The 25,888-nt window shown below is 44.9% G+C and overlaps 1 protein-coding gene and 1 long non-coding RNA gene across 2 annotated transcripts in view; one reads left to right on the top strand and one right to left on the bottom strand.

The window, feature by feature from the left end:
• Positions 1–8,943, bottom strand: part of LOC120919619 — a 57,607-nt gene extending 48,664 nt beyond the window's left edge. The window contains exon 1 of the long non-coding RNA XR_005744599.1: positions 8,738–8,943. This is a non-coding gene — a long non-coding RNA (uncharacterized LOC120919619). The remainder of the gene's footprint in view (positions 1–8,737) is intronic.
• HNF4A (hepatocyte nuclear factor 4 alpha) overlaps positions 1–25,888 on the top strand; it is a 133,924-nt gene that overhangs the window by 48,040 nt on the left and 59,996 nt on the right. The gene's annotated exons all lie outside the window — the stretch shown is intronic.

Here is a 25,888-nt window from a genome sequence, read left to right as displayed (position 1 = left end):
CATGTAAAGTCCTACCATGGTCACCAAGATGGTTCACACAGCATTATACAGCCATTGCCAGAAACACTTGAGTTACTTTTGTGGCAGAATCACTTTTACAACATAATTCTAAATATTATATTTATTACAAAAATTTGTTTAAAAATGTTTACACATTTACAAATAAAACCAAAATGATTGGTTCAGATCAATGTGATCAAGTTGGTATGAAACAATATATCTCTAGTAGTAGACTTAGTAGATCTAGAGATATATTGTTTCATACCAACTTAATCACATTGATCTGAACCAATCATGTTCGCAATTGCGACAAGAAATTGTGACCTGGCGCCCGGGGAAGCTTAGGCCTGCAGAAGGCCGCAAAGCCGCACCCTCAATTACCGGCCGACGCGGGCCCGCCGCGATCGCGGCAGGCCAGCGCCCACCGGTAATTGAGGCCGCGGCTTTGCGGCCTTTATAGAAGGAAGCTTAGGCCTGCAGAAGGCTGCGGCCTCAATTACCGGGCCGCGGCTTTGCGGGCCTAAGCTTCCTTCTGTGATCTGGTGCCATCTTGTGGTGGCCGTTGGCATTACAAGTAGTTACATTACAAGTAGCAAAACAGCAGTTCTAATGTGTTTTTCGTTGTTTTCACTGCCATCTCATTCCCTCTAATTAGAACCCCCAAACATTATATATATTTTTTATTCTACCACCCTGGAGAATAAAATGGCAGTCGTTTTAAAACTTTCTGTCACACCGTATTTGCGCAGCGGTCTTACAAGTGCACTTTTTTGGGGAAAAAAATACACTTTTTTTCAATAAAAAATAAGACAACAGTAAAGTTAGCGAAATGTTTTTATATTGCGAAAGATAATGTTACGCCGAATAAATTGATACCCAACATGTCACGCTTCAAAATTGCGTCCGCTCGTGGAATGGCGACAAACTTTTACCCTTTAAAATCTCCATAGGCGACATTTGAAAAATTCTACAGGTTGCATTTTTTAAGTTACAGAGGAGGTCTAGGGTTAGAATTATTGCTCTCGCTCTAACGATCGCGGCGATACCTCACATGTGTGGTTTGAACACCGCTTTCATATGTGGGCGCTACTCATGCGTTTGCTTCTGCGCACGAGCTCGGCGGGACGGGGTGCGTTTTTTGGCTCCTAACTTTTTGAGCTGGCTCCTAGATACCAAGCAAATTTGTCAAATCCTGCTTTAAGGTCGATGTACAGCCATACTATAACACTGTATTACACGTCACCTGTACTTCAATCGGCTGTAAAGAAAAAATCTATAGCGATAAAACTCAACACTTTTTTTTTTCTTCCGTTTTCCAGTTTTAGCACATTTTATAAACCTAATTTTTAGAAGTCAACTTTTTGTAAAAAATTTTTTTTTTTTTTGTGATGAGTCAGATTGAATCTGGCTCCCAAACAGGGTGAAATGAGGTTTGGACCATATCAGATTCAACAAGACATTGCACAAATGCCCTCTAACCTGTATTCCCTGATAAGAGCGGAGTTCAGGCTCCAGGCCTGTCCCACATCCCAGCAAAACATCATTACTAAATAAATAATGACAAATACACTGATTAGAGGGAGAATGGCTGACTGGCCAGACCAGCACTGAAGCTTGAGGTTTCAGCTCACAAGTTTTTCACGTCTAGAATATATAATCACTAGACCCAATTTTTATTTTTATTTTTTAGATCATTTTTCTGGTTTATAAAAACTGAATATTCTTCAAGGAAGGTGTTGGAAAACTCCACCAAGCTTTATACATTGCACTAAGGTAGTGGCAAGGGGTTTATACATAGGTGAAGGACATACATAAAATTGTAGCCCTCTGTGCTCCAAACAGGGCCGCCATCAGGGGGGTACAGGCATTACACCTGTAAGGGGCCCGATGGTCCACAGGGGCCCGGCTGGGCCTTTCCCGTTTTTTTATTTCTTTTATTTATTATTTTCAGTACACCTGTAAGGGGCCCAATGGCCCACAGGGGCCCGGCTGGCCCCTCTCCCTTTTTTTATTTCTTTTATTTATTATTTTCAGTACACCTGTAAGGGGCCCAATGGCCCACAGGGGCCCGGCTGGCCCCTCTCCTGTTTTTTTATTTCTTTTTTTTTTTTGCAGTACACCTGTAAGGGGCCCGATAGTCCCCAGGGGCCTGGCTGACCCCTCTCCCATTTTTTTATTTCTTTTATTTTTTTTGCAGTACACCTGTAAGGGGCCTGATGGTCCACAGAGTCCCTTACACTGCAGTGGTCATCAACCCTGTCCTGCAGGGCCCACTAACAGGCCAGGTTTTATGTATTACCTTGGGGAGATGCAGTCTAGAATACTGCAATCACTGAGGAGCAAATTATATCACCTGTGATGTATTTCAGTTATGTTGCAAACCTGGCCTGTTAGTGGGCCCTGTAGGACAGGGTTGATGACCACTGCCTTACAGGCCCGCTGGCCCCCCTCACATTTTTTTTTTATTATTTTTTTTTTTTTTTTGCATTACACCTGTAAGGGGCCCAATGGTGCCCAGGGCCCCTTATAGGCCGGCCTCCCTCACATTTTTTATTTCTTATTTTATTTTTTTGCACTACACCTGTAAGGGACCCAATGGACTTGCGATAATAATAATCGGAACAGGTTTGCACTGTGCATTTGTTCCTAGAAGGCCATTAGAAAGCCTCGTACACGCGACCGAGGAACTCGACGGGCGAAACACATAGTTTTCCTCGTCGAGTTCCTTGTTAGGCTGTCGAGGAACTCGACAAGGCAAGTTTCTCCATTCCAGTCAAGGAAATAGAGAACTTGCTCTCTTTTTGGCTCGTCGAGTTCCTCGACAGTTTCCTCGTCGAAAAATGTACACACGACCGGTTTCCTCGGCAAAAAAAAATCCCAGCAAGTTTCTTGCTGGTTTTTGCCGAGAAACTCGGTCGTGTGTACGAGGCCTAAGACCTATACAAAGAGCGATTGGCCTAAAGCTGGCCATACACGGATCAAATTTTGTCCGATTCCTGCTGAATCAGTTGAAATTCATTCCACGAGTGGCCTTGTCCTACTAGCCAGCTTGGCAAAAGTAAAAATTTCAATTAGCTTTTGTTGAATGGAGTCAGGCAGAAATTTTTTAACCAAACAGGGCCTCAATTATATCAAATGCAGTCAATGTTTGGGTATTCTGATACTAGCAATGGCCATCTGTGCCATTTTAGGGATATACGGCATTTCTCTTGGCTTAACAAGAAGAATCTGAACATGCGTGGCCAGCTTACATGTATGTACAGTTTCCAAATAACCTTGTAGTCATAGGGGTGTGCCTGGGCACACCCTACTCACCCCATGTGCATTAGCATTATCCAGGGGTGGCACCAGGTGGGTGGTTGGGGTCCAAGTGGCCAGTGTAAATGCCCCCCATTATATTAAAGGCTAGGCTCAACTGTAGGAACACATTACACCTATGCTTAGGATGTAACAAAATATGCTCCCAATCAACTGTCTCCCACCGTCAGAGCCTCCTCCCTGTGACAGCAGGTGGCGCTCACATGTGTTTGAGCTTTGGGGTGCACACCCTAATACAATAGGCTGCGCACACCTATGCTTGTAGTCTCTAGTTTAGGAGATTTTTTACTCCAGGAAATGTCCTCGTTCTTTCACTTGGACTCAATAGGGTTGATTTACTAAAGACAAAGTGCAAGTGCTCCAGAGCAATGAGATGAAGCTTCGCTTTCCAAGAAATACCCAATCACATGCAAGGAAAAAAATAAATAAAATAGAAACCTGCATTTTTGGTTGTACATGATTGGATGATGGAAGCCAGAGGAGCTTCCCCCTAAATTACTAAGCTCTGGAGCAACTGCATTTGCAAAGTGCACACCAGTGTTAATTTTGGCAGCAAATTTCGAATTAGTTTTAGTCTAATGCTGCGTACACAGGACCGTTTTTCGGGTTGTAAAAAATGACGTTTTTTTTTAATGTCATTAAAAATGATCGTGTGTGGGCTCCAGAGCACTTTTCACGACGTAAAAATTGGCATTGAAAATTTAGAGCATGCTCTAATTTTTCACGTCGTTTTTAACGTTGTCGTTTATTAACGTCGTAAAAAAAACATGCATGCTCAGAAGCAAGTTATGAGACGGGAGCGCTCGTTCTGGTAAAACTAGCGTTCATAATGGAGATAGCACATTCATCACGCAGTAACTGAAAATCGCAAATCGTCTTTTACTTACACAAAATCAGCTAAAGCAGCCCCAAGGGTGGCGCCATCCGCATGGAACTTCCCCTTATAGTGCCGTCGTACGTGTTGTACGTCACCGCGCTTTGCTAGAGCATTTTTTTTTTCACGATCGTGTGTAGGCAAGGCCGGTTTAACAATAATCGGGTTGAAAAAAAACGTTGTTTTTTCTAGACTATTAAAATGTTGTGTGTACCCGGCATAAGTCTTAGGACTAAAATGGCACTTTAGATTTAGTCCCGTCTTCTGCAATTGTTTTAGTTTTAATCGTATTTAGTCGACTAAAATCTCTAGTACATTTTAGTCGACTAAAACAAATTTTGGTCGTCTAAAATCTAAGGGTCCTTTCACACGGAGCGGACCGTTTCTGTGTCCGCTCCGTGTGTCAGTCAAAGCTCAGCGGGGATCATCCGTCATCCACCGCTGAGCTGTCGGCGGATAGGGCGGTCCCCGCACACAGTGCAGAGACCGCCCTGTCTCTGCTCCGCTCTCCCCTATGGGGGATCGGATGCAGACGGAACGTCTGTCCGTCTGCATCCGATCCGTTCCGCCGGACGGAAGAAAAATAGGTTTCCTTGCGTTCGCAAAAGCGGATCCCGACGGACGCGGATGGTCGCGGACGTTAGCGGATGCTCCATCCGCTAACGGACGTGATCCCATAGGGATTCATTACAAGTCCGTAAACGGACTTGTAATGAACGGACGAGCGGAGCGGACGTCTGAAAGGGGCCTAATGGGTGTAATTAAATTGTAAATGGATTAGTTAATATTTCTCTACAATTTCTAAACTCATTATATACTGCTGGAGTAAGGAATCGAATATGTTATTATTTATGGTATTGAGGCATGAACATTTTGAAGTCAAATTTCAATTTAGTCTATTTAGCTAGATTCAGAGAGAGTTACGGCGGCGTATCAGTAGATACGCCGTCATAACTCTGAATCTACGCCGTCGTAAATTTAAGCGTATTCTGGAAACCAGATACGCTTAAATTAGGCTAAGACACGAGCGGCGTAAGTCTCCTACGCCGTCGTATCTTAGGGAGCATATTTATGCTGGCCGCTAGGTGGCGCTTCCGTTGTTTGCAGTGTTGAATATGCAAATGAGCAAGATACGCCGATTCACGAACGTACGTGCGCCCTTTGCAATTAGTTACACCGTTTACGTTAGAGATACGCCGGCGTAAAGATAAAGCTGCTCCTTAGGTGGCGCAGCCCATGCAAGGTATGGACGTCGGAACAAGCCTATCTTTTTACGTAGTTTGCGTAAGTCGTACGCAAATAGGGCTGTGCATAAGTTACGTTCACGTCGTAGGCAGTGTTCAACGTATCTTAGGCATTCTATCCGACGCATGCGCACTGGGATATGTCCACGGACGGCGCATGCGCCGTTCGTTAAAAATGTCAATCACGTCGGGTCACTAGTCATTAACATAAAACACGCCCCCCCTGTTCATCATTTGAATTAGGCGCGCTTACGCCTGCCCATTTAGGCTACGCCGCCGTAACTTAGGAGGCAAGGTCTTTGTGAATACAGCACTTGCCTCTCTGACTTACAGCGGCGTAGCGTATATGCTATACGCTACGCCGCCTCAAAATTAAGCCAGTCTATCTGAATCTGGCTATTAGTCTTTTGACTAAAATGTAATTTTAGTTTTAGTCCCATCTTAGTCTTTTGACTATAATGCCATTTTAGTTTTAGTTGTATTTTAGTAATCTCAATTGTTTTAGTTTTAGTCGTTTTTCAGTCGACTAAAATAGTATTCATTTAGTGGACTAAAATGTTTTATGCCTTGTACATCTGATCGGAATTTCCGATGGAAAAAGTCAGACGAATTTTTTTCATCGGATATTCCGGCCGTGTGTGTGGGCCCCATCAGACTTTTTTCCGTTGGAATTTAGAAAGAGAACATGTTCTCTATAGGGAACTCCGACGGAGAAAAAAACATGCATGCTCAGAATCAAGTCGACGCATGCTCGGAAGCATTGAACTTAATTTTTCTCAGCTCGTCGTACGTGTTGTACGTCACCGCATTCTAGACGATCGGAATTTGGTGTGACAGTGTGTATGCAATACAGCTTGAACGGAATTCCGTCTGAAAAATCCATTGGAGTTTATCCCGACGGAAAATCCGATCGTGTGTACGGGGCATAAGTCGTTTTAGTCCACTAAATTAACACTATTTGCCTTTAGTAAATCAACCCCTTTTTATAGTAAAAAATATTCACAGCTTGTTAGATTTAAAGTGTATGTCAAGCCCAAACTTTTTATTTCTTTTACTTTTGGAGAGAGTAGGGAACCTTTGTTAGTAGTTTACTGCTATCTGAGGCTCCATTGACGATGGAACTCTCCGACAGCAACCCAAACAAAAATAAAATTGCTTTTAATTAGAGAGGAAGGCTAGAACCTTACCTTTACTTTCAGTCCTATGAAAACTGTTGTCGCTGGGAGAGATTTAATAAAACTGGTGAACACAGAATCTGGTGCAGCTGTGCATAGCAACCAATCAGCTTCCAGGTTTTATTGCCAAAGCTTAATTGAACAAGCTGAAGTTAGAAGCCGATTGGTTACTATGCACAGCTGCACCAGATTCTGTGTGCTTCAGTCTTAGTAAATTTCCCCCCACTGTGACAGCATTAAACAGAGACCTGGTTAGCAGTAAAAGCCTGACAGAGGTTCCACCACTCTATCCAAAACTAGCAACGTTTTGTATGGGCACACTTTCATTTCTAAACTCCATCCTTCTATATTTAAATGCCATTTGTAATAATTTACCATATATACTCGAGTATAAGCCGACCCGAATATAAGCCGAGGCACCTAATTTTACCACAAAAAAATGGGAAAACTTATTGACTCGAGTATAAGCCTAGGGTGTCCATCTGCATGCCTCACTGTGTCCATGTGCATGCCTCACTGTGCCCATGCCTCACTGTGCCCATGCCTCACTGTGTCCATGCCTCACTGTGCCCATGCCTCACTGTGCCCATGCCTCACTGTGCCCATGCCTTACTGTGCCCATGCCTCACTGTGTCCATGCCTCACTGTGCCCATGCCTCACTGTGTCCATGCCTCACTATGCCAATGCCTCACTGTGCCCTTCCCTTACTGTGTCCATGACTCACTATGTCCATGCCTCACTGTGCCCATGCCTCACTGTGTCCATGCCTCACTGTGCCCATGCTTCACTGTGCCCATGCCTCACTGTTTCCATGCCTCACTGTGTCCATGCCTCACTGTGCCCATGCCTCACTGTGTCCATGACTCACTATGTCCATGCCTCACTGTGCCCATGCCTCACTGTGTCCATGCTTCACTGTGCCCATGCCTCACTGTGCCCATGCCTCACTGTGCCCATGCCTCACTGTGCCCATGCCTCACTGTGCCCATGCCTCACTGTGTCCATGCCTCACTGTGTCCATGCCTCACTGTGCCCATGCCTCACTGTGTCCATGCCTCACTATGCCAATGCCTCACTGTGCCCATGCCTCACTGTGTCCATGCCTCACTGTGTCCATGCCTCACTGTGTCCATGCCTCACTGTGCCCATGCCTCACTGTGCCCATGCTTCACTGTGCCCATGCCTCACTGTTTCCATGCCTCACTGTGTCCATGCCTCACTGTGCCCATGCCTCACTGTTTCCATGCCTCACTGTGTCCATGCCTCACTGTGCCCATGCCTCACTGTGTCCATGACTCACTATGTCCATGCCTCACTGTGCCCATGCCTCACTGTGTCCATGCCTCACTGTGCCCATGCTTCACTGTGCCCATGCCTCACTGTTTCCATGCCTCACTGTTTCCATGCCTCACTGTGTCCATGCCTCACTGTGCCCATGCCTCACTGTGCCCATGTCTCACTGTGCCCATGCCTCACTGTGCCCATGCCTCACTGTGTCCATGACTAGACAGATGTTTAACATGGGAGTATATAGAAGGGGTGCCCGGCTTTGAAAAATCGGTGTTCCTCAGCCATAGGTCCTCCAGACAACAAACTTTACACACTTGTACAGGAGAAATGGGGCTACATGTGTGCCAAATTCCTGGGTCCAGGGGACCTACGACTGGCCAGTACCAGGCCCCTAAAGTCACTGGAGAAATTGCTGTTTAACATGGGGTTTATGGAAGAGGTGCCCGGCTTTGAAAAATTGATGCTCCCTGGCCAACAAACCGAGTCGGGTCCCCAAAGTCCAGGAGATCAGGTGCAAAAGGTGACTCGAGTATAAGCCGAGGGGGGCATTTTCAGCACACAAAAAATTGCTGAAAAACTTGAGTATATACAATACATAGAAAACTATTTAGATAGATAGATGGATAGATAGATAGATCGATAGATAGATCGTATTTATACAAGCCAAAAATCACCAATATATAAAAGCAAAATTAAAATAAGAAACGCTCTATATTGCTGAAATGATTGTCAGTCTTTTACCAAATCACATATACAAGCCCTGAGTATTAAGTTGGAAGCAATTCACCTCTTGAAAAGGTCAACAGCTAAGCCAGAGTTTTAAGATGTAACTTACCTGCTGGCCCTATTGTTTCCATGAAATGAATTGACTCCGTGGTCCTAGACTAAAGACGGTATTCCCGGTGATCAGCCATAGCTAGAAATGGATGTATTCCTGACACATGCAGTTACCAAACTAAGAAAGGTACAAACTTCAAAAAAGGATAAATAGCTTGTTACTTGGAGTTTGGTCAGTGGTCGGAGATCCATATTCTCGAGCGTGCAGGACTTTGTCCACAAACTGGAATTTGTCATTAGGACAATAGGGAAAGTTCTCCAGCTTTAAGAAAGAGCTGAACTGTTCATATCAGTTTTTTTTTCTTCTAGAACGGTTGATCTTTATCAGGTACCTCGATAGTAAAGCTGATTAAAGGATCACGGTGTGAATCAAAGATGTAACTCTAGCTGTAGCAGACTGTACATTGACTACAGGGCCCAGCAGGGAAGGGGCCCAGTGCAGATGTCGCCAGACACTTTCCTCATACTGCTGAAACACAATTTACTGTATATACTCGAGTACAAGCCAAGTTTTTCAGCACAATTTTTGGTGCTGAAAATGCCCCCCCTCAGCTTATACTCGAGTCAACTTTTTGTGCCTGATCTTCCGGACTTTGGGGACCCGGTACCGGCCGGCCATAGGTCCCACTTGGCACACATATAGACCTACTCTTCCTCTACAAGTGTGCAAAGTTTGCTGTCTGGGGGACCCACGGCCAGGGAGCAATGACATCCTCCCTGTCATCTCCCTACCACCCACCCCTGTCATCTCCATCCCCCCTGTCATCTCTCTACCACCCACCCCTGTTATCTTCATCCTCCCTACCACCCACCCCTGTCATCTCCATCCTCCCTGTCACCTCCCTACCACCCACCCCTGTCATCTCCATCCTCCCTGTCACCTCCCTACCACCCACCCCTATCATCTCCATCCTCCCTGTCACCTCCCTACCGCCCACCCCTGTCATCTCCATCCTCCCTGTCATCTCCCTACCACCCACCCCTGTCAGCTTCCTACCACCCATCTCTGTCATCTCCATCCTCCCTGTCACCTCCCTACCACCCACCCCTGTCAGCTTCCTACCACCCATCTCTGTCATCTCCATCCTCCCTGTCACCTCCCTACCACCCACCCCTGTCATCTCCATCCTCCCTGTCACCTCCCTACCACCCACCCCTGTCATCTCCATCCCCCCTGTCATCTCCCTACCACCCACCCCTGTTATCTTCATCCTTCCTACCACCCACCCCTGTCATCTCCATCCTCCCTGTCACCTCCCTACCACCCACCCCTGTCATCTCCATCCTCCCTGTCACCTCCCTACCACCCACCCCTATCATCTCCATCCTCCCTGTCACCTCCCTACCGCCCACCCCTGTCATCTCCATCCTCCCTGTCATCTCCCTACCACCCACCCCTATCATCTCCATCCTCCCTGTCACCTCCCTACCACCCACCCCTGTCATCTCCATCCCCCCTGTCATCTCCCTACCACCCACCCCTGTTATCTTCATCCTTCCTACCACCCACCCCTGTCATCTCCATCCTCCCTGTCACCTCCCTACCACCCACCCCTGTCATCTCCATCCTCCCTGTTACCTCCCTACCACCCACCCCTATCATCTCCATCCTCCCTGTCACCTCCCTACCGCCCACCCCTGTCATCTCCATCCTCCCTGTCATCTCCCTACCACCCACCCCTGTCAGCTTCCTACCACCCATCTCTGTCATCTCCATCCTCCCTGTCACCTCCCTACCACCCACCCCTGTCATCTTCATCCTCCCTGTCACCTCCCTACCACCCACCCCTGTCATCTCCATCCTCCCTGTCACCTTCCTACCACCCACCCCTGTCAGCTTCCTACCACCCACCCCTGTCAGCTTCCTACCACCCACCCCTGTCATCTCCATCCTCCCTGTCATCTCCCTACCACCCACCCCTGTCATCTCCAGCCTCCCTGTCAGCTTCCTACCACCCACCCCTGTCATCTCCATCCTCCCTGTCATCTCCCTACCACCCACCCCTGTCATCTCCATCCTCCCTGTCAGCTTCCTACCACCCACCCCTGTCAGCTTCCTACCACTCACCCCTGTCATCTCCATCCTTCCTGTCATCTTCCTACCACCCACCCCTGTCATCTTCATTCCCCCTGCCAGTTTCCTACCACCCCACCCTATTAAATTTACTGGTGCACAAAACATATGATGGACGCAGGGACAATTTTTCGCTTGACAACACGGACAGAAGGACGTTCATCCTTCCAGTGAAACCACAAATGAAGGAACATTTTTATTTCAGTGACACCAAGGAGGGACATTCTTTTTTTTGGGGGGGGGCACGCACATAGCTGGTCTTGCCTAGGGTGCCAAATTGCCTAGCACCGGCCCTGCATGGACACAGTAAGGCATGGGCACAGTGAGGCATTGACACAGTGAGGCATGGGCACAGTGAGGCATGGACACAGTGAGGCATGGACACAGTGAGGCATACACATGGACACAGTGAGGCACAGTGAAGCATGCAGATGGACTCCCTAGGCTTATACTCGAGTCAATACGTTTCCCATTTTTTTGTGGTAAAATTAGGTGCCTCGGCTTATATTCGGGTCGGCTTATACTCGAGTATATACGGTAATAGTTAATTTAGTTTAAGTTGGTACTAGTGGTTGAATGCATAATCCTTTAGCTTCTTAATTATATCTCTGGGGCATCCTGATGGTCCCATTTTACCACAGTAGGCTACATAGTTACATAGTAGGTGAGGTTGAAAAAAGACACAAGTCCAACCTATGTTTGTGATTATATGTCAGTATTACGTTGCACATTGTATGTTGTGGTTGTTTAGGCGCTTATCTAATCGTTTTTTGAAACTATCGATGCTCCCCGTTGAGACCACCGCCTGTGGAAGGGAATTCCACATCCTTGCAGCTCTTACAGTAAAGAACCCTCTACGCAGTTTAACCACTTCCATACCAGGTACTTACGCAGCTTCCCGCCCAAGCCAATTTTCAGCTTTCAGCACTGTCGCACTTTGAATGGCAATTGCGCGGTCATGCTACACTGTACCCAAACAAAATTGGCGTCCTTTTTTCCCCACAAATAGAGCTTTCTTTTGGTGGTATTCGATCACCTCTGCGATTTTTTTTTTTTTGCGCAACAACTAAAAAAAGGCTGAAAATTTGGAAAAAAAATTACGTTTTTATTTTTTTCTGTTAATTTTTTTGTAAATAAGTTTTCTCTTTCAATTACGGGCACTGATATGGCGGCACTAATGGGCACCGATGAGATGGCACTGATGGACATCGATGAGGTAGTACTGACGGGCACAGATGAGGTGGCACTGATTGGCGGCGCTGGTATGCGACACTGATGGGCACACATAGGCGGCACTGATGGGCACACACAGGCGGCACTGATGGGCACACATAGGCGGCACTGATGGGCACACATAGGCGGCACTGATGGGCACTCATGGGCGGCACTGGGCACTCATAGGCGGCACAGATGGGCACTCATGGGCGGCACTGATGGATACTTATGGGTGGCACAGATGGGCACTGCTAGGTGGGCACTGGGCATGGATGGGCACTGTGGGGTGGCACTGATGGACACTGGGGTGGCGCTGATGGACACTGGGGTGGCGCTGATGGACACTGGGGTGGCGCTGATGGACACTGGGGTGGCAGCACTGATTGTTGCCAGTCAGTGCCCATTTGTGGGCACTGACTGGCATCTTTTTTCTTTATGTTTTTTTTTTTATTTATTTTTTAGACTTTTTTTTTGGCTTTTTTTTTTTTTTTTTGCCCACCCTGGTGCTCCAGGGTGGGCATCCCTGGTGGTCCAGTGTGGCGATCCGAGGGGGGGCTGCGCTGATAAACAATCAGCGCTAACCCCCCCTGTCAGGAGAGCCGCCGATCGGCTATCCTCTACTCGCGTCTGTCAGACGCGAGTGAGGAAGAGCCATCGGCGGCTCTTCCTGTTTACATCGTGATCAGCCGTGGTTGGACACGGCTGATCACGTGGTAAAGAGTCTCCGCCGGAGGCTCTTTACCGAGATCGGAGATGCAGGGTGTCAGACTGACACCCCGCATCACCGATCGCCGCGATGCGCGCCCCCACGGGCGCGCGCGGCATGAAATCCTGCAGGACGTTCTAGAACGTCCTGTCAGGATTTTATAACCACTTCCCGGACGTAAATCGGCCATAGGCCGGGCGGGAAGTGGTTAAGGTTAAACCTCTTTTCTTCTAATTTTAATGAGTGGCCACGTGTCAGGCTGTATCTATCTCTTTTACAAACCTATAATGAAGGCATCCTCCTCATACAACTGGATGCTCCAGTCTAAGTTGGAGCAAACATTGGCTTTGTGGCAGTGGGGCAGAACTGGAAATTCTGATAAGGCTATCTTGCAAATAGAAAAAATGCTGGCTAGGAATTCAATGTGCTGGGAACCACACATAACAAAAATCTGATTTCTGGGTTCAGCTAGCTCTTTATAAGTTATAGGGTTGGGCATTTGTAGGCAGTTGCCGTCTACTTTCTCCACTGCGGGTGGCGCTCTTCCGTACTGCAGTTGGAGAGTTCGTCTATGGTTTCCTAGGTCACAGGGGAAGCATGCAATTGGATGCTGCTGCCTCAAGTGAGGCTGGCAGCCATCTTGAGAGTCAGGCAGAGCCTATTTAAAACGGAGTTCCAGGCAAAAACACAGATCGTTCTCTAATTTTTTTTTTCTCTTTTTGGTACCCTTTTTGCATTTTTTCTTCGGGACTTCCGTTCTATTTCGTCGCTGCGAGGTACGTCACTTCTGCAGTTGCATCTGGCCCTCCTCCTTCCCCCAACTGCCTTCGGGACCTGTGTGTGTCCCACAAGACAACAGGGCCATTCAGAAAGTGCTGAGCGACTCGCGTATTCGCAGTAGGAAACCGGCAGTGAAGGTTTCCTTTACTTGCGGCGCCGGCGCCTGCACCCAAAGTCGATGAACGGATCGGCTTGGGGTGCTGACATCACGGGCTCCCTAGACAGGTAAGTGTTCATATATTGAAAGTCAGCAACTACAGTATTTTTATTTTTAAAGCGGTGGTTCACCCTCAATAGCAACATTCGACCATTAAATCAAGCATAGTAGCGCGAGCTACAGCATGCCTTTATTTATTTTTTTGCCCCCGTATTCACTGTTTAATCCAGGAGATGAATTTCATAAATACAAGATATACAAAATATACAATTGATAAATTTAAAAGGAAGTGAATAACCAGTAGTTGATTTGATTCAGTGGATAACAGAAAGCATCAATCAGTTGGAAATACAGATGCAACTGGAAAAGGAAATCGCATGGACCCTACATGTTTCGCGGACTTCCGCTTCTTCAGGGGAGGGAGCGATATCCAGTCAGAATTAACAACTGAAAAGGTATATACAAAAACATTAACCATTAACCTTAACATGATGTTTTTGTTAATGTTTTTGTATATACCTTTTCAGTTGTTAATTCTGACTGGATATCGCTCCCTCCCCTGAAGAAGCGGAAGTCCGCGAAACATGTAGGGTCCATGCGATTTCCTTTTCCAGTTGCATCTGTATTTCCAACTGATTGATGCTTTCTGTTATCCACTGAATCAAATCAACTACTGGTTATCCACTTCCTTTAAAATTTATCAATTGTATATTTTGTATATCTTGTATTTATGAATAAAGTATTTTTGTAAATTTTGTAACAAAGAATTTGTGCTTTCTCATCACTATTATTTTGTAAAAACACGCACCGCAAATTATCCCCTTTCCCTTCCTATTGGAAAAAACTTTATCCACCTATTTGGGATTAGGTGCCTTTTTCTTGGGTGAATCTATACATTTTGGACCATATTTATATACTTGTAGCTGATCTCCAGGCTGATTCCCAGTGCAGCTACCAACCACTGGAAAAATGGATAGCAGGATACAAAAAACACACAAAGGCAGCGCTCGATGGGAATAGCATTAAAACTTTTATAGTCTTCAAGTAGGTAACAAAATAAATATTGCACTGGAGATAAAATCGATGTAGCTACATAAACTGTAAAAATGGTGAGAGTAATACCAAACGGTGGCAAAGCAGTCATAAAAACAAGTAGCTAAGTATGATACTGGTATAAAAATGTGTACAACGATACCACTGCTGAATCCAGATGAGGAGGGGTTAACATCAGTCCATTGGGATGTAGATGTCCCGTGAAGGGAACTATCGCAACTCCCAGTGGATGGCTGTAGAATCCCAGGTTGATAGAGGGAAGTGATAGAGGGAAGTGTAACAGCCCTTGCGTGTGGCAGATAGTAAGGTCCCGCCAGCATGCAGATATGAAGGCACAGCAAAGGAGCCCTTCAGATGGACATGGCAAGCCCCGCTGGTGTCCGTGACGTTACCGGATCTCCGACGGAACTCCCTGAAGACCCGGAGAGGTGAGTACCGATCAAAAGAATTTTGATCGAGCAAAAAAATGAACGATTAATCGAGGAATTAATAGTTAATTTCCACAGCCCTACTAATTATCCTTTCAATTTTTTTAAATAGATTTATTGAAATACATTATTTTTTTCAACGGTAGCTCCACTCTCAGTGCCTCTGTTCACCTCACCGGTGTGTCGAGATGGAATGTTTGCATTTGTTTCAGAAAACAGCTAAACTAAATATTACACTTGGTCTTGTTTTTGGAATGGTTCTGTTTTTTGTGAAAGGTTTGAAAATGTAGGGATTAGGTTGATGGACCAAGAGAAGTATGTGATGTTGCCTTGAACCTGTACAGTTCTATGGTGTCATCATTCTATCGGCAAAGGCCAAAGCCTTTAAAGAGTCACTCCACCCTCCTGGTCAAATGGATGCAGTTAGGAATAATCAACATTTCAAAAAAAGTAATGATTAGCTGTTTGGTCCTATTTTTATTTTTATTGGTCATTCTGTATTGGACCTTCTGATAGATATGACATTCTATAGAGCTAACCAGGCCATTCCTAACCGGGGTTCCATGGAACTCTAGGTTTCCTCCATGGGTTGCTAGTGGTTCCTTAAAGTGGAGTTCCACCCATAAATATAACATTACATCAGTAGTTTTAAAAAAATGTCATTTTAGATGCCTTCAAAGTGTTGTTGCTAGGCAGAATAGTTAATCTTCCCACTTCCTGCACCTAGGTGCTTAATGCTTCCTAACCTACACCGCACAGACTCCTGGGAATGTAGTGGGTGTAACTTTCCAGGAGTCTGTGCACTCCCCAGTCTCGAAGAATCATGTGACTTGGACAGCACAGGTGCTGAAACCTGATCTGACACTGCTTGTGCAGCACTGAGCATGTGCAAGATCTGCAAGGCTGAAATCCAGGAAGTCATACAGTCTGGCTTCATGATGCCCACACTTAAGATGGCCCCAGTCAATTTCTATTTTATAAAGTGTCTAAATGCTGTAACAACCTAACAAAACGGACCTTAGTTTACAGACTAACTTTACTAGAATACATTAAGCTTGTGTATTACAGGGGTATTTATACTTAAAAAGTGAAATTGTGGCCGGAACTCCGCTTTTAAATTTTATTTTTACTTTATTTTTTTAATCGAACACTTTTGACACATTTTTGCGACCATTGTCATTAATGTGAAAATGAAATTGGCAGTGAAGGGGTTAACCACTAGGGGACACTGAAGGGGTTAAGCGTGGCTACGAGTGATACATCAGTGATCTCTGCTTGCGATCACAGGGAGCAGAGATCACTGTCCTGTCACTAGGAAGAACAGGGAAATGCCGTGTTTACATCGGCATCTTCCCGTTCTTCCTCTCCCATTCGGGACCCGCAGGCGCACTCATGAGGCACGTGGCGGGCGTGCGCCTGCTGGTCGGGAAATTTAAAGGGATGTACAGGTACGCCCATTTGCCTGCCCGTGCCATTCTGAAAACCTATATCGGTGTGCAGCGGTCAACATTGCAATTCATTATAAAAGTGTTCAGTAGGGTTGAGGTTTAGGGCTCTGTGCAGCCCACTTGAGTTCCTCCACACCAGACTCTTCAAACCATGTCTTTATTGATGTGGCTATGTACAGAGGGGCACAGTCATATTGGAACAGAAAAAGTTCTTCCGCAAACTGTTACCAAAATGGGAAGACACAGTTGCCTAAAATGTCTTTGTATGCTGCAGTATTAACAAAACCCATCACTGGAAACACCTGGACTGGACTCAACCATTTGAAGATGGTTCCATATACTGGTGTCCGAATCATTTTTAAGCTTGTGGAATGCAACAACCCCAATGTAACCACTCTTTGAAAATGTTTGTATTTTCGTTGTTTTTAAACACATATAAAGTGGCTACCATACGAGATATTGGCATTTAGTACCCATCAGCTTTAAACCGATTAGGTATTAGCTGTAAATCCATGAGCAGATAACAGGGAGTCACATGGACAATCCAAAGATAGTGTGATTTCATAATCCTTATCAGTCCATGTGCAGCTAGATATAACCCACCAATTATGTATTACACTGATAAAAATATATTAGTGTGTGTTCAAATTGCGTACATCGGATGGGGCAGGCTGAGGTACTGTCAGAGTTGCCCTGTACCACTAAGTAGTGGCCATGCAACAGAGACAGAAATAACTACGAGAGGCAGAAATCGCTAATTTCTTAACCACTTAAGCCCCGGACCTTTAGGCAGCTAAATGCCCAGGCCAGGTTTTGCGATTCGGCACTGTGTCGCTTTAACAGACAATTGCGCGGTCGTGCGATGTGGCTCCCAAACAAAATTGGCGTCCTTTTTTCCCCACAAATAGAGCTTTCTTTTGGTGGTATTTGATCACATCTGCGGGTTTTTTTTTTTGCGCTATAAACAAAAATAGAGCGACAATTTTGAAAAAAATGCAATATTTTTTACTTTTTGCTATAATAAATATCCCCCAAAGGCATATATACAATTTTTTTCCTCAGTTTAGGCCGATACGTATTCTTCTACCTATTTTTGGTAAAAAAAAATTGCAATAAGCGTTTATCGATTGGTTTGTGCAAAATTTATAGCGTTTACAAAATAGGGGATATTTTTATTGCATTTTTATTAATTATTATTTTTTTACTACTAATGTCGGCGATCAGCGATTTTTTTCGTGACTGCGACATTATGGCGGACACTTCGGACAATTTTGACACATTTTTGGGACCATTGTCATTTTTACAGCAAAAAATGCATTTAAATTGCATTGTTTATTGTGAAAATGACAATTGCAGTTTGGGAGTTAACCACAGGGGGCGCTGAACGTGTTAGGCTTCACCTAGTGTGTGTTTACAACAGTAGGGGGGTGTGGCTGTAGGTCTGATGTCATCGATTGTGTCTCCCCTATAAAGGGGATGACACGATCGATGCGCCGCCACAGTGAAGCACGGGGAAGCCGTGTTTACATACGGCTCTCCCCGTTCTTCAGCTCCGGGGAGCGATCGCGACGGAGCGGCTATAAACGAATAGCCGCTCCGTCGTCCCGGATCGCTCCCAGAGGTAAGCCGCCCGCCGCACGCAGCGGGGGGGGGGGGGTCCCGATCGGACCCCCGACCCGCGGAAAGGCAAGGACGTATATATACGCCCATCTGCCTGTCCGTGCCATTTTGCGAACGTAAATAGTCGTGCGGCGGGCGTTAAGTGGTTAAGGAACCCCCTCGCAGCCTCTGGAGGAACATTAGGTTTTCTTTTTTTTTTTGTAAATTTCTTTATTAGACTTTTTCAACATTACAATTCATACCTTTCAATATAAATATACATAAATATACTTAAAACTAGGGTTGTCCAGATACCGATACCAGTATCGGTATCGGGACCGATACCGAGTATTTGCACTAGTACTCGTACTCGCGCAAATACTCCCGATACCAAAATAGAATACTTTTTTTTTTTTTGTGACACAAATTGGATGGCACTGATAGGTGGCACTGGCATTGATTGAATGGCACTCATAAATGGATGGCACTGATAGGTGGCACTGGCATTGATTGGGTGGCACTGATGAGATGCACTAATAAGCTGCCTCCCTGCACTGATGCACTAATGGGCACTGATCTGCACTGATAGGTGGCACTGGCTAGCTGCACTTTTGGGCACTGGCACCGATGAGCTGCACTGACAGTGATCACTCCTTCAATGATATGTAGTTTTCCAGTACCGTATGCTAAAAAACAGCCCCACACCATGATGTACCAGTTCTTCATAATTCTAAAGAAAATATCTTTGGTTTGTATTGTGGTTTGAAAACGGTCACATGACATTAAAAAAAAGTATCGGTATTCGGTATCGGCGACTACTTGAAAAAAAGTATCGGTACTTGTACTCGGTCCTAAAAAAGTGGTATCGGGACAACCCTACTTAAAACACACATACATAGAACACAAAAACAGTCTCAATATACCCCCAATATTAAAATGTATTATTGATCTTGGTAGATATCCTACTAGAAAGTCTACCCTTCTTATATGTATAATGTGACACCCCAGACAAAGTGTTGTGACACGAAACGCGTCGGGTCGACTCCACTGCCGCCTCACCTTGTATATACAACACGTGTGATACTTCAGCTTACATGTAAGTGCAACAGCTGTATAATAAATCTTTTTTATTGGGTTTAAAGGAGATCACGCTATGTGGCCCCTTTTCTCTCCCATCTTTCCACACTATTGATACCATTGAGAGATAAGTTCCGGATTACCATCCATCATCACACATCTTGGCGCTTTCTGAATCGTCATCCATCAGAGAGCAGGACGTGCACATCAGGTTGATTCTTCCATTCTTGGCTGGCAACCATATCTCACAAGCTGGTTTGACTTTTGGTGGCATATGTCCCCCTAAGTCCAATCGCTCCGGTAAGACTTCATTTCTATTGGTGGTGGGCTATTACCACACACGGAAGAAGTCACCCGGTGCAATTTAATTCATATGGACTTTATTTGTAATTTTCAATCGGTGTACATTTAATTATTTACAACCTTATGTTATCATAATTATCACATTATACATCCAGTGTTTATTGTCATGATGCGCTACACTTATTTTTTCACTTTTTCTTTGCTTTTATTCAAAAACAGCCGTGTTAGCAGCTATATTTTATATTTGGCAGCGCAGGGTATACCACACTTTCCATTTAGGCTGCATTCACATCTGAGCGACAGCCGCGATCGCGTGTAGCGGCGTATTTTGCCGCGAGTACAAAACTTTCACTTTTTTTTTTTTTCTCTCAAAGTCTTCCCATTGCTGTCAATGGGAATACGCCTATGTCGCCTGAAAAAAAGGGTCCGGGACTTTTTTTCAGGCGACAGGCGTTCGGCGTCTATGAGATGTGAACCATCTCCATAGACAGCAATGGGAATTCTCCCCTCGAGCGACAGAAGCGTCCGGCGTCGGGCGTTTTGTCGCTCAGGTGTGAATGGGGTCTTACCCTTCTTATATAAAATATACTCCAGCATATACTCCCCTAGTCTATGTCCACTGATATAGAGGGAGGGAGGAAAAAGAAAAGTGAGAAAGCGGATACTGAATAAATCGAAGGAGAGGGTAGGGAAGGACGATGGAGGAAAAGAAAAAAAGAGGGAAAAAAGGGGGGGTGTACCTACAATATTTTATGAAGGCTCCTTATCAAAGCCTATTAATGAATGGAAACATATATATCTGTCAGATCTTCTACAAAATAAAAGAGGAGAAAAAAAGGGGAGGGGGAGGGAAAAAGAAGTAGTGGAATTTGTTTTTAATGCAGGGACAAAAGTAATAAAAAAAAAAAAAAAAAAGGTGGGGGGTGTACCTAAATAGTTTAAGAAGGCTCCTCAACAGAGCCTATGAATGGATAGGAGCATATACCTATCAAATCCACTACAAAATGGCAAAATAAATAAATACTAGTTTAAAGTGGAGTTTCCATCCCAAATTATTTTTTTTTCATTAGACCTAATTAGTGCTCATTAGACCTAAAAAAGAAAAAAAAATGTTTTATTCATCTGGAAATGCCTGTTGCTATGCAGTCCCACGAAATCTGCCTTTGGAATCACCTAGGATTCTGACATCATCTCCCTCTAATGCTCCTGGGAAATCTGTGTCATCATTTCCCAGGATGCAGTGCGCTACCCAATTATCACTCCCGTCATCCAAGACTTCCAGGAAGTAAGTGCTTGTGGGCTTCACAATGCCCACAAGCAAAATGACAACGGTGTGGACATAGTTTTATAAACTATCTTTTTTGAATATCTATGCGGAGCGGCGGCGGATTGTAAAATAGTAAGTGACCGGATTTATATTATAAAAACGCAGGATGAAAGGACATACATTTAAAAAATGCTAATTGTGGTTGGAACCCCGCTTTAATGTAGCTTTAAAAGCCTTTTTTTTTTTTTCAATTTTTTTTCAATTTGCATCTTTCATTAAAATACTGTAAAGTTTTGTATTTAGGCACAATGGCCCAGATTCTGAAAGGGTTTACGACGGCGCAACGCAATGTACGCCGTCATAAGTCCTAATCTGGGCCGTCGTATCTATACGACTGATTCATAGAATCAGTTACGCATAGATAACCATTAGATCCGACAGGCGTAAGTCTCTTACGCTGTCGGATGTTAAATGCAATTTTTTTTTTTGCCGCTAGGTGTCGCCTCCGTCGTGTATGCAAATTAGCAAAATACGCGAATTACCGAACGTACGTGCGGTCGACGTAGTGAAGTTACGACGTTTACGTTAGATTTGCGACGCGTAAAGTTGCCCCTGCTATATGAGGGGCAACCAATGTTAAGTATGGCCGTCGTTCCCGCGTTGAAATGTAAAAATTTACGTCGTTTGCGTAAGGCTGCTTTCACATTGAGGCGTGCAGCCGCGGTGACGGTATAGCCGCGCTATTTGTAGCGCGGCTATACCGTCGTATTTACCGCAATATTCGGGCGCTAGCGGTGAGGTTTTAACCCCCGCTAGCGGCCGAAAAAGGGTTAATACCGCGGTATTACCGCGCTTTCCCATTGATTTCAATGGGAAGGCGTGGTATAGGAGCGGTGAACACACCGCTCCTATACCGCGGTAAAGATGCGGCTAGCAGGACTTTTGGTGCGCTCATGCTAGCGCACCGCTTCAATGTGAAAGCCTTCGGGCTTTCACATTGAACACTACAGGGCATGATTTTTCATGCGGTATAGCAGCGCTATTTTTAGCGCTGTACCGCATGAAAAACGCCTCAATGTGAAAGGGGCCTAAGTCGTCCGTGAATGGGGCTGGACGCCATTTACGCTCACGTCGAAACCAATGACGTCCTTGCGACGTCATTTAGCGCAATGCACGTCGGGAAATTTTAGGGATGGCGCATGCGCAGTACGTTCGGCGCGGGAACGCGCCTAATTTAAATGCTCTACGCCCCCTACCTGGCTCATTTGAATTACGCGGGCTTGCGCCGGGGGATTTACGCTACGCCACTGCAACTTTACAGGCAAGTTCTTTGTGAATAAAGCACTTGCCTGTAAAACTTGCCTGTAAATGACATACGTTACGCCGCCGCAGTTTTACGCCCAGATACGAGAATCTGGGCCTTTGTGTTATAACGTAAAAACCCTTCCTGTTAGGGTTTACATCTCCATTAACCGGTGTTGATGTGCAACTTTCTGTAAACTAGATGAAGAGAGTGAGGAGAAAGGATTGCTGGTTGCTGTTTAGGATTCTTACAGCCGCACACCTCCGTTCAGTGACCTTGCAAATGTTGACTTAAGTTATAGCTTCGCCCTGGTGAGATATTCGTGAACTATTTGTGATGCTATCTGGCAGGAGACACATATTTTTTTCACCTCCTCCGCTTTCTATCTGCTCAACAAGAATCTTTTATTATGGCAATTAAATTATAAATAGTTATTTTTTATCAAGTTAGGAGCCCTTCAGCGGATCGCATTGCTGTTTCCTGCTTGGGTTTATCTTGTACAAAACAATTCCGGCTTTTGCCAGATCAGTTATGCTGGGGTATGTTCAAAAAAATATATTGATCCCTTCTGATGCATGCGCATGCACACAACCAACTAGCTGACAGCTACCTGGCAAAGCATGCTGGGAGACTCAAGATGATAAGAAATCAAGGCCAACACGTAGAACCAAGGGACTCGGAGCAAGGATGCAGAGTTAGAAAATATACATATTCCCCTCAGTACACTATTCTCTTCAAGGACATGGCTACTTCAATTCTGTTTATCCATATAACATGCAACTATATATGTACATTGGGACAGACATTTTTGTGTTTTTTAACTGCAGTGTAGTCTGCATAGAGGTCTTAAGGAGTATTGGACCTAGTTATGCTGTGTGACAGGCAGGGCTTTTTTTCTCAAACAATATGTGCTGGAACTCAACCATGACCCCCCAAAACCCCTCCACTCACACACACCCTCCAAATCACATCAAATAGTGGGTGTGGTCAGTCAAATTTCACGAACAGTAGGAGGGTCTTAAAGGGGAATTACAGTGCCTTGCGAAAGTATTCGGCCCCCTTGAACTTTGCGACCTTTTGCCACATTTCAGGCTTCAAACATAAAGATATAAAACTGTAATTTTTTTTGAAGAATCAGCAACAAGTGGGACACAATCATGAAGTGGAACGAAATTTATTGGATATTTCAAACTTTTTTAACAAATAAAAAACTGAAAAATTGGGCGTGCAAAATGATTCAGCCCCTTTACTTTTAGTGCAGCAAACTCTCTCCAGAAGTTCAGTGAGGATCTCTGAATGATCCAATGTTGACCTAAATGACTAATGATGATAAATAGAATCCACCTGTGTGTAATCAAGTCTCCGTATAAATGCACCTGCACTGTGATAGTCTCAGAGGTCCGTTTAAAGCGCAGAGAGCATCATGAAGAACAAGGAACACACCAGGCAGGTCCGAGATACTGTTGTGGAGAAGTTTAAAGCCAGATTTGGATACAAAAAGATTTCCCAAGCTTTAAACATCCCAAGGAGCACTGTGCAAGCGATAATATTGAAATGGAAGGAGTATCAGACCACTGCAAATCTACGAAGACCTGGCCGTCCCTCTAAACTTTCAGCTCATACAAGGAGAAGACTGATCAGAGATGCAGCCAAGAGGCCAATGATCACTCTGGATGAACTGCAGAGATCTACAGCTGAGGTGGGAGACTCTGTCCATAGGACAACAATCAGTCGTATACTGCACAAATCTGGCCTTTATGGAAGAGTGGCAAGAAGAAAGCCATTTCTTAAAGATATCCATAAAAAGTGTTGTTTAAAGTTTGCCACAAGCCACCTGGGAGACGCACCAAACATGTGGAAGAAGGTGCTCTGGTCAGATGAAACCAAAATCCAACTTTTTGGCAACAATGCAAAGCGTTATGTTTGGCGTAAAAGTAACACAGCTCATCACCCTGAACACACCATCCCCACTGTGAAACATGGTGGTGGCCGCATCATGGTTTGGGCCTGCTTTTCTTCAGCAGGGACAGGGAAGATGGTTAAAATTGATGGGAAGATGGATGGAGCCAAATACAGGACCATTCTGGAAGAAAACCTGATGGAGTCTGCAAAAGACCTGAGACTGGGACGGAGATTTGTCTTCCAACAAGACAATGATCCAAAACAAAGCAAAATCTACAATGGAATGGTTCACAAATAAACATATCCAGGTGTTAGAATGGCCGAGTCAAAGTCCAGACCTGAATCCAATCGAGAATCTGTGGAAAGAACTGAAAACTGCTGTTCACAAACGCTCTCCATCCAACCTCACTGAGCTCGAACTGTTTTGCAAGGAGGAATGGGCAAAAATTTCAGTCTCTCGATGTGCAAAACTGATAGAGACATACCCCAAGCGACTTACAGCTGTAATCGCAGCCAAAGGTGGCGCTACAAAGTATTAACTTAAAGGGGCTGAATAATTTTGCATGCCCAATTTTTCAGTTTTTTATTTGTTAAAAAAGTTTGAAATATCCAATAAATTTTGTTCCACTTCATGATTGTGTCCCACTTGTTGTTGATTCTTCAAAAAAAATTACAGTTTTATATCTTTATGTTTGAAGCCTGAAATGTGGCAAAAGGTCGCAAAGTTCAAGGGGGCAGAATACTTTCGCAAGGTACTGTAAATACCAGGATTGCATTACATACAGAGTGCAGAGTTTAGGGGGGTTACACACAGATTGCAGAGCTATCACTTGTAAACACAGAAATCAGACTTCTATGTTTACAAGTGATTGTGGTGAGCAGGCCCCCCCAAGCGCTAATTTTTAGTAGCCCAGTATCTATATAGGCAGGGGCATTCTGGGGGTGAAATAAAGGATTGATACATGACACATGAGGTATGTACTAGCACTGTATGTTACCTGTTCTTTGGTAGAAGCTTTGGTAAAGTTTTTTAGATTTTTTTTTAAAACCAATGCCGTAGTTGTTTGTGAAGAACGCTAATTGGAATTAGCGATATGTGCCAGCTAGGCAAAATTCCAGCCTTGCATGTCAGCCTCTGTAATGATTAGCTGTTTGTTAAGGTCCCATCAGATGAACCTCCACGACTCCACCTCTATGCAGGTTGTTAAAGATAAAATATAAGTGGAGTGTTATACAACTTTACTGTGATAGCCGGATCGTGTTTTGGCAACTTGTAGGAAAACCTCATTTGACCTATCTAGAGTGTTACCCTTCCACTCAGGGAATGGGGGTTCTCTTTGTATGGTCAGAGTACAGGAGCACTTACACTCACTATACTGGCCATACATTTTACAATTTTCGTATTCAATTTCCTTTAGATTTACCTTCAACTATGCAGTACAAGGGACTGCCTGATTGCATACAAAATGAAGGAGCCAGATTCTCAAAAGAGATACGACGGCGTATCTCCAGATACGCCGTCGTATCTCTGAGTCTGGCCGGTCATATCTACACGCCTGATTCTTAGAATCAGTTACGCATAGATTTCCCTTCGATCCGACAGGCGTAAGTCTCTTACACCGTCGGATCGTAACTGCATATTTACGCTGGCCGCTAGGGGCGCGTACGCTGATTAACGCGTCGAAATATGTAAATCAGCGAGATACGCGAATTCACGAACGTACGCTCGGCCGACGCAGTACAGTTACGCCGTTTACGTTAGGCTTTTCCCGGCATAAAGTTACCCCTGCTATATGGTGGCGTAAGTGCGGAGTACGAATGTTAAGTATGGCCGTCG

Source organism: Rana temporaria, chromosome 12 (genome assembly GCF_905171775.1).
Source record: "Rana temporaria chromosome 12, aRanTem1.1, whole genome shotgun sequence".
NCBI lineage: Eukaryota > Metazoa > Chordata > Amphibia > Anura > Ranidae > Rana > Rana temporaria.
Note: the sequence above shows the minus strand (reverse complement) of the source record. Positions and strands in the feature narration are given on the sequence as shown.